General features: G+C 33.7%; 1 pseudogene; it reads right to left on the bottom strand.

The window, feature by feature from the left end:
• Nucleotides 1-220: 220 nt before the first annotated feature.
• On the bottom strand, nt 221-318 carry LOC115211372 (annotated as a pseudogene).
• Nucleotides 319-15,588: the final 15,270 nt, after the last annotated feature.

Here is a 15,588-nt window from a genome sequence, read left to right on the forward strand (position 1 = left end):
CAATTGAAAATGCATTCGTATACTTATTCCTAATGTGAGTTTGATAAGTATAACTCATAGAAATATATAACGTAATTGAAAAGCATAGAAAGGAAAAAATATATAAAGCCACATGTTATTTCGTCCCTTTTATATAGAAAACAGATTTGAAGGTATAAATATTTGAGATTTGTGGCTATTTTTGTTGGTAAGGAAATAAGGAAAACGTAATAGTTTACCAATAAACATGGAATACTTCACGAATTTCCGTGTCGTCCTTGTGCAGGGCCCATGGTAATATGCTTCTCATTCTAAATTTAGGAATGTTCTGATAAATATTCATATAGTGGAAAGTTTGAAATGTGCGTCTCCTTCTGCTGAGTTGAGAATTCTTACTTCGAGGTTAATTTCATAGACTCAATCGAAAACTCTTGAAATGGAGTTGTTAAAGCTAACGCTGACCGAATGACAATACTCGTAACAAATTCAGTTTCCAGTACTGCCTTAAAACTTATCTCAAATCGCAGATCTGGACTTTTTAAATTGATTGGTTTCAGCTAAATGGTCCATAAAATCCCAGAAAGGGGAGTTAAAGAGTTCAACAAGAAATCAAATTTTGTTAAGCCTCGAATCGGACAACGGCGAGAATTCGAATTCCGAACAAATTGATTAGAAGCAACGACATAAAACAATGTCCCCATCAAAAGCCCGATTCTGCCTGTCCACTACAGAGTACTAATAATTTACTAGTATCTCAAATAATAATGTCAGGCATATGAACCCCGGTGAATATTGATATTAATATGTAATTAATCGTAAATAATAAATCATGGCATTACGTTCGATGTTTTTGCCACACTGCTAACTGTACGATATTAATAACAACTTTAGAAGATTAGACGAAAACGGGATTAACTAATACAGAGTTTTATCTTCGGTTATGCAGCCGAGTTAAACCAGTCGTATTTTGACGATTAAGTCGAGAAACCTCAATATGTTTCTGTTAAGGTTTTCAATGTAATGTTGTAATCTTTTCCTCGTGCGTGTTTTGTTTGTCTATTGATACTTCAAATCTATAACGTCAATGGCTCTGTAATCTATCATATCTGTGCCTATAAACATTGACACAATAATCTTTTATTCATATGTGAACATAGGGTTTAAATTATAAAAAATTAGTTCATTAATAATATAATTATAGTTAGTTTCTTCTCGCGCCTCTTAATTCTTAAAATTTAGGTTTTATCAGTTTAGGAAAATGTATTATTCCTGATTAGACTTGAAAAGATACTCATGTGTTATAAATTAATTAGAATGCTTGACAATCAATCGAAATAATAGGGTACTATCTGATAACATACTAAAAGCACGTAGAATGGTGTTGAAGCAATTAAAGGTATTATTCGAAGGCAGGAATAATCTCTCTAAACGGATGCTGCACAGTTTTATTCTGCCGCAATTTTCCATGCAACATTGATCCATTCGATGAAAGGATAGATGAGTGTAATCGAATATGAATCCATGTAGTTATGGAATATATTTCTTCCAAATCGATTATTAATCATATAACAAAATCTCTGTCGCTCGTTTCTGATAGTGAGCTATATACGTGTCTCTTGAAACCCACTTACCTATATCTATCTAGTCACACGTAGCTATTGAAAGGTGTGACTTAGCCTTGCACAGATGTATTCTATTCTGCTTAATTAACAAAATTTTCATGTAGTTGAAGTCTCACATTACATACGCTTAAAGTTGTGGAATTTGCATAGATATAAAAAAATGTTTCACTTTAAAAGTATGAAGAACATAAATTTTGTACCTCCTAAAAGTGGATCATTGTAATTATCTCATAATGAATATGGAACATTTTTGGTCATCATTTTTGGTTAGTTTGTACCGCAGAGATTATTGGTATGCCTACAATATAATTCTCATTTCCAATGTAAAAAGTACAGTTATTTGAAACTATACTGCGTGTTGAATATGCAAAGAGAATACTTATTCTCATAGTGAACATAGTTAACGAAATAACGTCCTCACACGTCTTCTACAATCCTTTCTACTTCCGAAATATCATATTTATGTGCAACGTACTTTAAAGTCTGCATCTCTTTCATATCTTGCCGGGTGTTATCCAGATACTCGAGGCAAAATTTGGTAACACGCATACGTAACAGACAATTGGTTTATAGCCGTCGCCCTAGGGCATAAGCAAAGCAGTAGATATCTTTGCAAGTTATTTAAATTGATAATGCTCATCTCACCGAATGTACAGCGCCACTCAGCAGTATTTTCTGCATTTCCTGCAAAGGTAGCCTTCCAGGTACCTGTTGCAAAAATTTTATTGTTTCCTTTTTTATCAATCTAATTATACTGAGTATACTGCATGACTTGAGATGCCACCTTTTCTGAATTTCAATAAGAAAACCTTTACATTTATGGTTTGATCCTATTCCTCGTATAACTTATATTGGTAACATGTTACTTCCTTTAACCTTAGATATTCACAAGTTGTCAATAAGCTTCCAAGCACTTCTTATGATCTTTTCTGTTCATAAAAGGAAATTTTCTGTAGATTTACAGTATTTTCCACTTCAATCTCCTTAAACAATATGTCTGTATCATTACTCACAGTCCCTGACGCATGAATTATTACAGGTAAAGCCTTTACAGATTTCATATTCCGAATTCTATCAATCTTAATTTTAAAGTTTTTTAAAAGTGCTTTTTACTTCACAATCCAGGAATCAATGGGCCATAATAAATCAATCAGTAAATTATTTTTGATATATCTAGCTTGTTACTCTCTATTTTCTTATATGTTTTAATTGGGAAATCCCATACAACATTGCATTTTTCATACTCAAGCATCCTTTAACCCGATGATATTACCAAATCCTTGCATCTTCAAACTTTCATTTAGGGCAACTTAGCCATGCTTCATTTCTTATATTCTCCCAGCGCAAACGTGGCACATTCTGGAACAATGCATGGCCTTGTTTCGTCTCAAATCCGCATAGTCTACGCTTCGCTGATATATTCTCTCCACGAGCATATTTTCTCGAGTGACTTGCCTGTAACGTTGGATACTGAACTGATATAATATTCCTCTCCATTTTTCAAATGAGCCCAACCAACTCTGACCCTAACCCTAACCCTCACACTAACACAAACTCTAACTCTTACCAAATGCTGCAGTTGACTTTGGAATTCATTCTTTTCTGGTCAATAAATAAGCACTGAGATCGATGTGACTTGCTCGTTCTCCCATACTTTCAAGCCGTGTGTCTATAATAAAAATGATTATTATCCTTATTATATAATTCACAAGAACTCCATTACGACAATTTGGACAATATGACAATGTTGGGCATAATGATTCTTATGACAATGGAGAGGATGAGATAACGCGAAGATAATTTATCTCCTTTAATGTCAGCAACGTTTTGTCAACTATAAAGCTATTAATTGTTTATATACAGCATCCTGTATGAATATTCACCAGCTCTTATTCTAATATATTCATCTACTGTTCCTCGATTCGAACCCATTTAATTTTAGACTGCTTTTTCTCTCTTAGATTTTATACACCTTATTGCATATTTTACGGTCTCTTTCATAATTTTCAAAACATTCACACGCGCACAGAAACATTCACACCGCTTTCTCTTCTATTTAACACTCGTTCATTTGTAAGCCTACAAGATCATTTGCAGAAAGTAAATTCAGTCTGTGGGCATGTTTCCCTCAAATTAGTTTCAAAACAAAACTCTATCAGTAAAAGTAGCTGCTCGAATGTAAGCTAGAAAGCCAAGGAATTCGAGTTTCTTTAAAGAACCCATTTGGTTTACAGAAGGAAATAATGAACGAATAAATCTATTAATTATTTATTTTGAAAACTAGTTTTTTCAATGGGTGAATTACAAAAGTAATTGTAAGACGATATTGTCTTTTTCTTAGGATTCTGTACGTTTCTTTGAGACTTGAGAATGGGTTCAGTGATTTAAAAAGATTAATTCGCTGCACATTGAGCAGTACTCTTGTCACGTATAATAAATACATCTACACGTTCCACGGCAATGTACTCCGGTTAACTGAAGAAGATTTACTGTAACTGCTTAGCATAATTAATCTAATAATGTAGTAATGTGTAGTCATATGTAGCTAAAGTGAAAATGAAAATACAGTATTGTGTAGCCAAAGCCATTTTTATTATTTTACAATTTTTATTTTAAAATGTTATTTACTGTCGCATTTCGAATACTTCGATATGTAGCAAAAGAAATGCATTGCATAGAAATTTAATATATCAAAAATATATTAACTCTTGTATTTTGTTTCATGAAATAATAAAACTTTCAAGAATCGCGCAGTAATAATGTGATCACATCCTTGTCAGTGTTATCCAAGTAAACCTATTGTCAAAACTATCAGCCATGTGTATCTCATATTATTTACATTCTACGTCCTTAAAACGTCCAACATTACTTGGGCGAGATTAAAAATATTTATCATCTCATCCTGCAGCAATGTGAAGGTTTCTTGGGTAGAAGACAAACGAATTAGCGACCTGTGTTACCAATGCACATGAATTAAATTTCCAGCTACTGGAAAACGATTGGCAAAATATATGCGAAATTGTTTATATTCTTTCAAAAAGTGTTCCATAGGAATTCTGAAGAAGGCAATTAACTGCAACATCGAGTTCACTTAAATCTGAGTAGTTAGCAGTGCGTCGTTTAAATTATCAAGGTAGAGCAATACATGTCATGTCTTTGTGCCAATAGACACAAGTGAACTCTTTTAACAAAATAATATAAATAAATTTTGGTACACTAATTGTTAATATTTTCAAATTCTTTATTTATCTGCGAGACGCCAATAATTGACCCAATATGTGCAGTTATTGCATTTAAGCAATCAGAATGGTACAATATTGTGGAAAAAAGCGAAGAGGATTCAATTTTTTGTGCATTGACATGTATTTATCTCTACATTAAAATTCGTTTAAAATATTTATAAAACGCTTCCCAGAATTATCTGCGTCGCGGCAAGGCTGTTATCTTTGTAGCGGGTCCAGCCGGTGTACGTATTCACATACAGTTTCCTGAATAAATAACCCAATAGGGTCGGCAACATCCTTCATAAGATCCCATGGATACATGGAATAATAAGTTGTTATGCCTTTAAGCAAATAACCTTTATCATGAAACACGATTGAATTTTAGCTTTCAAAATTATACCTATATCGTGGTCACTAACTCTGGTTAATAACGTTTTTATAAGAGATCATATAAACTATTAAGTTATTACCAATTAAAAATCATACAGCATATAAGGGAGTTTTATTTGATGGATTGGCAAAATTGCCAGACAAAAACAATTTACGATATTTAATCACGTTCTTTTAGTTTATTATTTACTAATATCAGTTGAGATTATCGTAGACTAAGAAAATGCTCTCAAAGAATGTAACCAAATAGGGTTTATTTTTCAACAGAGTCCCCTTTGTGGTCTACACACTTCTTCGACTGATATTGAAGTTCATGGAATCCATTACTGAAGAAGCTTTCATTCCGTTTATCAAAGACTTCATCAGCAGATGATATGGCGTGATCATCACTGCCATATGATTCTCAGCCAGGTGTTGATTTTCATGTTGCGTAATAATGGATGGTCTGGTGGGGGTCTAAGTTAGAGAATACGGTGGCTGAGCAATCAGTTCAAAGATACAGCCACGCACAATAGTCATTGAAAACTAGCACTTCCGTGCTTGACTATTGTCCTGATGAAAAAAGTTATTCTGTGCATTTGGCATTGATTGCCTTTCGTAATTTCCTCAGCATATTGGCAAAGTGCTCTCCATTGATAGCCTGACCGCTTTGAATATAGTCAATGAACAATGCCTTTTGCATCCCATAATCTAAGGCCACCATCTTCCCTGTTGGTGAAAATAACTTGGCCTTCATCTGAGCTGCTGCAGAGAACTGTTTTCACTGCATGTATTGTCTTTTTGTCTCTGGCTCAAAGTGATGAATCCAACACTCATTTTGATTTAGGAAACGATCAAAGTATCCAGCTGGAACTGCCTCAAAGTATGTCATATTTTCACGTGATATAATCAACTAGGTGTCCTTTTGATCAGGTGTCAGAGAACGTAGCAACCTGCAAGAAGAAACCTTTGTCATACCGAGTTCACTGTTCAAAATATTCTCACCTCTCTCACGTGATATACTAGCGGCATTGGCTGTTTCATTTGAAGTGAATCGCCTGTCACTGATCAACATGTTGTGAACATGATCGTGTATCTTTTCGTTGTTGGTAGTAGCAGCACGTGCAGAACTTAAGTCATCTACCCCCACTAAATTAAGCTGCCCACTTATTCACAGTTAACAAGTCTGAACGAACATCCCCTTTCTGCGGTGGCTTGATAACACCACGATACTAAATTGTGTCTATTTTGAAGAGACACCTCTAGCAGACTCTTCTGAAGTCCTTTTTAAATAGTCAGATGTCACTTTACCTGATCGGAAACAATGTAATTCTTACATAGAGTAGGTGGAATTAATGCATACAAGATTTCACAGCTCTAGCATTATTTCCTAATAGTCAGCCCAGCCTCGTAAATCCTACATTTCATTAATGAGTGTCGTTCAAATTAATTTAAATCGAGTAGTGGACCGATGTACCTGACTATAGAATAATGTACATTCCATGCCCAATCAAGAGTTTGATAGTAGTTAATTGTCGAGATTCAGCTTTGGGAAATTTACGGTTGGCGTACCTGAGTGGAAGTTTATCTTAAGCGTCTTTTGACAAAGAAAGCTTCAAATTTTACCTTTTTCCAAGCCAATAAGTATCATATGTCCTCCGCCCGTAATTTATCAACACCTTTCTCAATTAGATAGTTGTTCAGCTCCCTTAGAATTGAACAGTAATCACATATAGTAATATAATTTCGCTACTATTCTGTGGCATAATAAATCAGTAATGCATCGCTCACATCTATACATGTACGTCCGGTCCATTTGTAATAAAAGCGTTTACATTTACACTGGGTACACTGATTGAGAATATCTCACGTCACCTCCTTGAACATAAATTAGCTGATTTATATTTCATTTGTTACCTATGAACCTCTCAGTGACCCCAGCAACCAAATTGGTATCACGTACATGCATTTGTCAAATTTAAGCAGGAACTAACATAAATATATCTAGTTATTTGTTAGAACACCTTCAAAAACCATTTCGCAATAAAAAAACTTAATATTTGTTAAGTCTAGATGCATTTTGCTGATGCGCTCTCTTTCTCTCTTTGTTTGTCTTTCTCTCTTTGTCTGTCTGTCTGTCTGTCTCTCTCTGTCTCTCTGTCTCTCTCTCTCCAAACACACACACATATAAATATATGTATCTGTATGTGTGTGCGTGTGTGTAGTGTTTGTATGTATATATAACTATACATATATACTTTTGAATCTACGTGGCATGAATGCCACACCTAGATACATATGGCCAAATTTTATTCGCTTATTTTAAATTAAATGATACTCTAGTGCTTTTCAGTGTAGGTTTTATTGCGTTAACTAACCAGCAAGAACAAAAACAGTCAAGTGGATATTAGAGTAGCAGCTTGTAATTTGTTGGTTCATATAGGTGTTCATACTTTGTTAGTGCTTTAGGCTGTAGAGATAATATATTCTGTTCTGAATTTTCAAAAGTAGTTATTGAATGTCAATGGTTTTGAATATTTTGATACATTTTAAATCAGATGACAATCAACTTTGCGTCGTTAAATGGAACCAACAAATTAGTTTTACGAAATCGGTAATGTTAAAGAATAATATTGATTTCTCTAGGGTTAATACCGATATTTCACACCAATAATATTCGACTGTCAACCCTGAACCAATAGCAACAAATAACTTGCCACGGAAATCAGTGAAATTTATTTCTCTTGGGACTACCATTGTTTTATCAGCTCCTCAGAAATAAACTAAATATTTCTCAAAATAACCAGCGCATTCAGCACTGATGTTTTCTTCATAGCAGAACACAATAAGATTTTAAATAAATCGATTATATGAACCTCATCAGTTTTTATGATGGTACCGGCCTGTTTGGTATCAGGTGAACACTGTAGGTATGTGTAGGCTGAAGCAAACATTTGGTTCCTTATTCTGATTTCCAATGCAAGGTGAATTTGGGAACATTAATCTATATATTTGCATATGCTATTTTGTTAATGACAACCTTAATCATAAAATTCCAGAAAACATACACATACACACCCACACGTATGCATCTATCTGCTTGTCTCTCTGTCTGTCTATCAGAAAATCAATCAGTCTCTGTGTGTGTGTCTGTATGTATGTATGTACATCTTTGTGTAAGTTATAAATGACAACATGCTCATCTCGAGATAAATGTAACCTAACCTTCGAGTTCATCAACAACAGTGTGATTCACAGACATACCAAAAAGTCAACATTTGCAGTTTTAGATTATTAGTAATGCATACCAACTGCTCTATAATTCATGAAGACTGAAAACATAAGAATGTTAATAAATTTATTTGATAGGAAATTTATTTGCATGAAGGTGCATGCGATTTTTCAAAGCTAGTTCATCTCTTTTCTTTGATAAAGGCCCAAAGCGTATATCCAATTAAAAAAAAAAAAGACGAAAACAGATTTGTATGCTCGGACAGAATTTTAGTAGATGATCAATTATTTTTTGGTCCACGAACATTTTAATTTCTATCGTGGTTGTAGACCTTACTTACGTTTCGACTTTATAATTCAAATTCTACGACATTTATTGCAAACTCCTTACAGCAACATGCTGATAAATGCTTCAGAGGATATTAAATTGATACACAAAATTTCATTGAATACATATGTATGTTGGGAAGCATAAAGTAGATTAGACCATTACATTTCGTTCGAAAAATGAAGTGTGTGTGTGTGTGTGCCTGCGTGCTTTTATATATATATATATATTATATATATATATATATATATATATATATATATATATATATATTTATTTATTTATTTATTAGAATGTTTGGAGATGATGTACAGGTATTTTATATTAGAAGAAATGAGGTACTCATAAATTCGGATGGTTTTATATTTACAGATATTTATTTGTATATTACATGTTTTTATATATCATATATCATATATCATATATCATATATTAGCGCTTTCGTCCATTCTAGTGGAATATATATATATATATATATATATATATATAATATATATATATATATATATATATAATGTCTGAACGTTATAGCGTTAATTGTCCATGACGGGTGGTCTTACCAATCAGTTTCGTGGGAAATTATATAATGGAGTGTTAGGCAATAAAGCAATTTATATAATATATGTTCGTCAGAGATAGCCAACATGGAAAGGGAAATGGTGCCCGCTCTCCGCTATTGGTGGTGGAAATAAGCTCGACCAGTCGGTGTCTGCTGTGTAAAGGTGGTAGGATGAAAAATGTTCCCGGAGAGTCAGTTATGTCCCAAGGTTAAGTTTACTGATGAGTTGGAAAAAGTAAAGTTTGAAGAAGGGAAAGATTGTACTTTTTGCCATTCATTCAAAACTCATACATGCCCTGCTGCCGTCGGTATCTACATATCAAATTTGAGCGCAATCGGATGGAGGATGCCCGAGATCCTAGAAGACACACACGTACAGACAGCCAGAACGGATTTTATATAATAGATATACACACACACACATACACACACACACACACACACACACACACATATATATATATATATATATATATATATATATAAATATATATATGTATATATATATATGCACATGCATACGACGGGTTTCTTTCCGTTTCCGTCAACCAAATCGATCTACAATGATTTGGTCGGTCTAGTGATATAGTTGACGAAAACACCCAAGATGAAATACAGTTTTCTGAACTCGGAACCATGTGGTTGGGATGAAAAATTTCTTACCACAGAGTCACGCTTACGCCTATAACAATGGCACTGAGAGTTTGCATTGCAAAATATTTTAACGAATAGTTATTAGTTACCAAATACATATTGACAATGTAAATTTGGAGCAAATGTTTCTAACTCTTTTTTCCGGCCCAGTAAGGATTCAATCAAATATTAGCGCTATTATATTTTGGCACAAGTCCAGCAATTACCGGACATCAAACCAGAAATGATGTAAGGCAACGTCGACCCCGATAGCATATGAACTCAGAATGTAAAGTGGAACGAAACGTTGCTAAGCATTTTGCCCTAGGCGGTAACTATTCTGCCATCTCGGCACCCTACATTTACTTTTAATAATGTTAGCAGATTATTGTTACTTGTAAACTACTATATTTATACAAAGAACGATACAAATGTAGAGTACAAAATTGTTTACACCATAAGAGTTGACATGCATGGTTTCCAGAATATGGATTGCCAAAATAACCAGCTATTTTTACATAGAAAAAAGTGTTACATGCATAATTTACACAGTCTGAAAGAAGAAAGAAAGTGAATTGACTTAAACAGCAAATAACATCTACGGACTTATGGCCCTGATTTACTCAAATAGCATAGATAATCCTTCAGGATATATACTGTTATTTAAATATACTTATCTGATATGGATTTACTTGCATTCAGTGATAATCATTGCAGAATGTCGGTTGCTGATATATTACCATCTAATCTATGGAAAAACGTTGTGTTTCTCAAAATGTATTCCGCTATATATTAAATAGCTGAAATCAGAGTAAGGTTTGCAAAGTTGAAGGAAACAATATGTTTCAGATAAGGGATCCAATATCATTTAGGTAATTAGGCATTTGCGAATCTAATTTCCCAGTGGATGTTCTGTTACACACTTGTTCAAATCATAACACTTCTGGATCTGATATTGCAGAAATGAGACCGAATGTTCAGAAGTATACTGGATTGACGTGTCAGTGAGTGAGAATACAACTGCAGCAATTCAGTAGCGAAAGATAATACTCCACCAAGGTTGACAAACAAATCAGGAAAGATTCTGTGAACGAACGAAAATCCCTGTTGGCAACACCTGTGCAAACTAGGATTGCAGCGGTATTTTACTAATGAATAATTAAATTAATCAAATCAAAATTATAAGGCATTTTCAATAGCATTTTCTTTCTTTAGCATTTTTCTTTTGTGGATGTACCGTGTATCTTCAAATAATACGTTGTTGCATTGAAAATTACTACATTCTAAAATATTAGAGACTCACATAGAATTCCAGATTTCTTCTTTCCTGACATTATTTGATGACAAAAATAGAATTTTACAACCATCAACTTGCATGTCATGTTCAGTATATTAAGGGAAATTGAAATGAAAGCACAAAGTACTAAACAGAATACAATACAATCATGACTCGACCACTCTAGCAATTTCATAGCAAATGGGAAAATGTCACTTGTTTTTACAGTGAGTGAAAGTAATCATGAAAACAAATTTTAACTTTGATTGTTGGGATTGGTTATGTGTGTGTATGCATGTATGTGTGTGTATATATATATATATATATATATATATATATATATATATATGTGTATGTGTTTGTGAGTACATGCATACACACACATATATTTGGGTAGATTTGGAAGTCATGGTTATTAATTAAAGCTGTGAGCACTTTAAAAACTTATGAGCACCTTCCGCTTATACATTTATTACTAATGTTTAAAAGTGTTAATACGTTTTTCTTTCAAAACCTATGTACGTGTATTTATCGAAATAATAGTTAATATGTTCGCCAATATATCTGAAGGTGCTGAGGCAATTCTAAAACTAGAAATTATTATATACAACACATTATTGTATGAAAGGCTGGCAGAAATTGTGATGTGAAAATATCCCTCTTTTTGATTGATCACTAAATAGTAATATAATTAGTTGGCTTAGACATAGTTGACATATGCTAAAGGTATTGTTCCTAATTAATTCATCCCACCACACCTTAAAAGCTGTTGCTACTCAACTGTTAGTCCGACAGGTGATGTGTACTTATGTATTTGGAATTTCTCGTCTGATATGTCAAGCACAACTTTAGTTACTAACTACTTGTCGTATTTCATATTACAATTATTATAAATCCCAACGGAATATCAAGATTTCTAACATTAGCATAGTTCCAAAATAACAATATCAAATATCTGAGAAATAGAAATGAATAAATTTTATAATTTCTTATATGATATTTTCTTTTATATTATGTCATACAAACAAGGCCTAAGGCTACTGTGGTATATGGGTTGCAAAGAAGAAAAGCAAAGAGGCCTACAAGTTCCAAACGTCACAGATCAGAGAAAAAGAATACGACGAGGGTAGTGTGTTTCGGAGTGGATTGAGTCAAGAAGGTACTTAGATAAAAATACTGATGGCTAAGAGGAACGTGTAAAATGTGTTGATCCTAGGAAGAGAAGCAGTAACATGTTTAAACCTGTGGTGTGTTTGGCCTAGACCAGAAAGATTAAGTTAACGGCCCTGGAAGTAATTATAGAAAAGCTACAACGGAGATGCATTTTCACGGTGAGCCAAAGATTCCTGTCCAGTAGAGAAAAAAAAGGACCTTATATGCTAAGAACTTGATTATTAATTAGATGCTCAGAAGAAACACCCCATAAATATCACAGCAATATACAATGCAAGGTCGAACTGTGACTTTATAATGATGTAAGATATTCTCAGTCATAAGAATGTTGCAAGTACGAAAGAGAGACAGAAACATCTTAGTAGCTGAGATTTTAACGGACTGAGTATATTTCTTCAAAAAGAGAGCTACTAGGTCAACGTCAACCGAGAAATATGACACTGTAGCTTTCATATAACTTTACTGAATTTGTTTTCTTATTCATTAGGGATTTAAAAGGAAAAGGGGTGAAACGCTCAAACACTTTTACGCGCGTCTGAGAAATGAGGAAAAGGAGAAAATTTACCCTCAAATCTATGAAATGGTTCAAATGAATGAAGGCTTGCTAGTGTCGACAGAAGGCTACGCACTGTTTTCTTTACAAGGGTTTTGAGAATTCTAATAAGCACTGATGATTAACAGAAGAAAGGACAACAACATTGGAGACTTCGAATGTTGTGTAGAAGCCATAAATTACAAATACTGATATGAATTACAAACGACTGGAATAACTGATTCGTGCGAATAAAATCAGAGTTCACTAAGCTGTAGTCGCAATGCATTCTAGAAGACGTCAGTGACTTTAGATATAGAAGACTCTGTTATGCAGTACCACAGGATTTGAGAACTAGATGGAAGTAGGGAATGACTGAAGTAAATTCTAAATTGCTAGAAACGTTTCGATTTAGGTTTCGGGGTATCCAGCGAGTTTGTCTAAAACAATCCGTCTAAAATACAATTGATATAAATGCAATTTGCCTAAGACAATTTATCTAAAACAATTTGTGCAAAACAGTATTAACCCTGAAACAATTTATGTAAAATACAATTTGACTAAAAAAATAAAAATTGTTTCTTTTTTGATGAATTCGTAGGAAGTGGAAAGGAATAGTTGTTTGCTCATGCTATTGAGAATAAGTAGTTGTTTACGATAATATGGAATAAAACAAAAAACTAGTTGTTTACTATTGTATGGAGTTAAACTAGTAGCTTACTCAGAAAATTTTTTATACAAAAAATCTTATTTGGAATTATTCAGTGAAAAGAACCAAGGCCAATGATATCTGCTGAATTTTCTGAATCAGAAGGTCGTACGAAGTTGGTGGATAATGGACACACAAGCTATAAGAATCATGAAAACGGTGAACGTGATTACTGAAATTGCGAAAAATATCCAAAATAAAATGCCGTGCTCGCATAATTAATGTAAAGGATGACATTGTGAAATCTTCCAACGAGCATAATCATATATTGGATGCCGCTGAAATTGCAACGTAAGAAGCCATTTCAAAAATACGTCAACTGGCTAAGTCAACATAAGATTCACCAAATTCAGTTATATCTAATGTTCTCGATGATTGCGGTCAAGCTGTTGCCACCAAACTAACAAACATGCAAAGTATTAAGAGAACAATAAAATCTATAAGGTAACAAACTTTCACTGGACCTACCAACAACTTGCAGTGAAATAGTTATCGCAATCGAACTTACAAAATTCTGCTTAATGACTCTAACCAGTTGAAAATCGTATCGTGATATTTGCGACAAGACGTAATTGACAGTGTTTATCCCGAAGCAGACACTAGTATGCAGACGGCACATTTAAAACAGTTCTTTTGTTACTTCACCAGTTATATACCCTACATGGACTAAAAGAGAATGCTTCGCTGCCGCTCATGTTTGCGTTAATGCCGGACAAAACAGAAGAAACATATATAACGTTTGTGCATGAGATAAAGAAAATTGACCCATCATGTGCGCCTTTGTCAGTAACGATTGATTTTGATGAAAGCATTTTATAAGAATTTCCTAGTGCATAACAGAAAGGTTGCTTTTTCCACTTCAGTAATTGTATCTTTCGTGTAATTCAAAGTAATGGTTTAAAACGAAACTATGAAACAGACCCTAATGTTGCTTTATTGATAAGGATGCTACCAGCATTAACATTTGTCCCAGTAGGCACAGTAACCAGAGCATGTGTTGTGTGATAACAACACCTTTTCTAATGAAGCACAAGAAATCATTGATTATTTCGAGAATACGTGAAGTGGAAGGCCTAACAGTAGGAATGCGAGACGCCCACCTCTCTTCCCACTAAATATGTGGAATAGGCACTTAAAAGTCCTTGATGATTTACCTCCCCCCCCAAAAAAAAATCTGTCGAAGGATGGCATCGAGCATTCGAAACCCAAGTTGGGTCTCATCAACCCATCATCTGAAAAGTTACCAACAGTTTACAAAAAGAACAAAGTCTAAACAAGATTTGGATTGTACTGGATATTGCTGAAATGGAACAAGAACCTCTAAAGAAGCGCTATTGAGATAATGCAAAACGAATAAAAAATCTTGCTCAAATCTTGATCCACAAAATATTATATATTACGTTCGTGGAATAGCATACATTTCCTTTTAAGCTTTAATAAGTCCTTTCAGTAAATACTATCATTTGTTTTTATGCAGTTTGAATTAAAATAATCTTAATGTTTTTATAAATAGTTAACAGCTAGTTAAAAGCCCAAAGAATTATAAATTATGAATAAAAGATACGAATTTATCAAAAAGAAACAATTTTTATTTTTTAGTCAGACTGTGTTTCAGACATAGGGTTTTAGAAAATTTTCATCTAGATCAATTGTATTTTAGAAGCATTGTTTCAGATGAACTTGCCTAGACCCGGATTTCGGAGTTAAAATGTGGGTGTGTCTTTATGATTTACAAAGACTCAATCCTCGTAATTGTATCACATCTTCTGCAAGGCATAAGATGTTCAAGAGGCAGTGATCGGCAGAGAACGTAATGGTGAATAACTGCTTTGATAGTAACAATGAAGTCAATCTCCTTAATTTTCTATTATTTGGTTTTACCACCCACAAGGGTTGATATATAGTGACAACTATAAATCTTAAAGGAAACTTCAAGAGAAAGAAACGAATATG

Source organism: Octopus sinensis, linkage group LG4 (assembly GCF_006345805.1).
Source record: "Octopus sinensis linkage group LG4, ASM634580v1, whole genome shotgun sequence".
In the NCBI taxonomy this organism is placed as follows: Eukaryota; Metazoa; Mollusca; class Cephalopoda; order Octopoda; family Octopodidae; genus Octopus; species Octopus sinensis.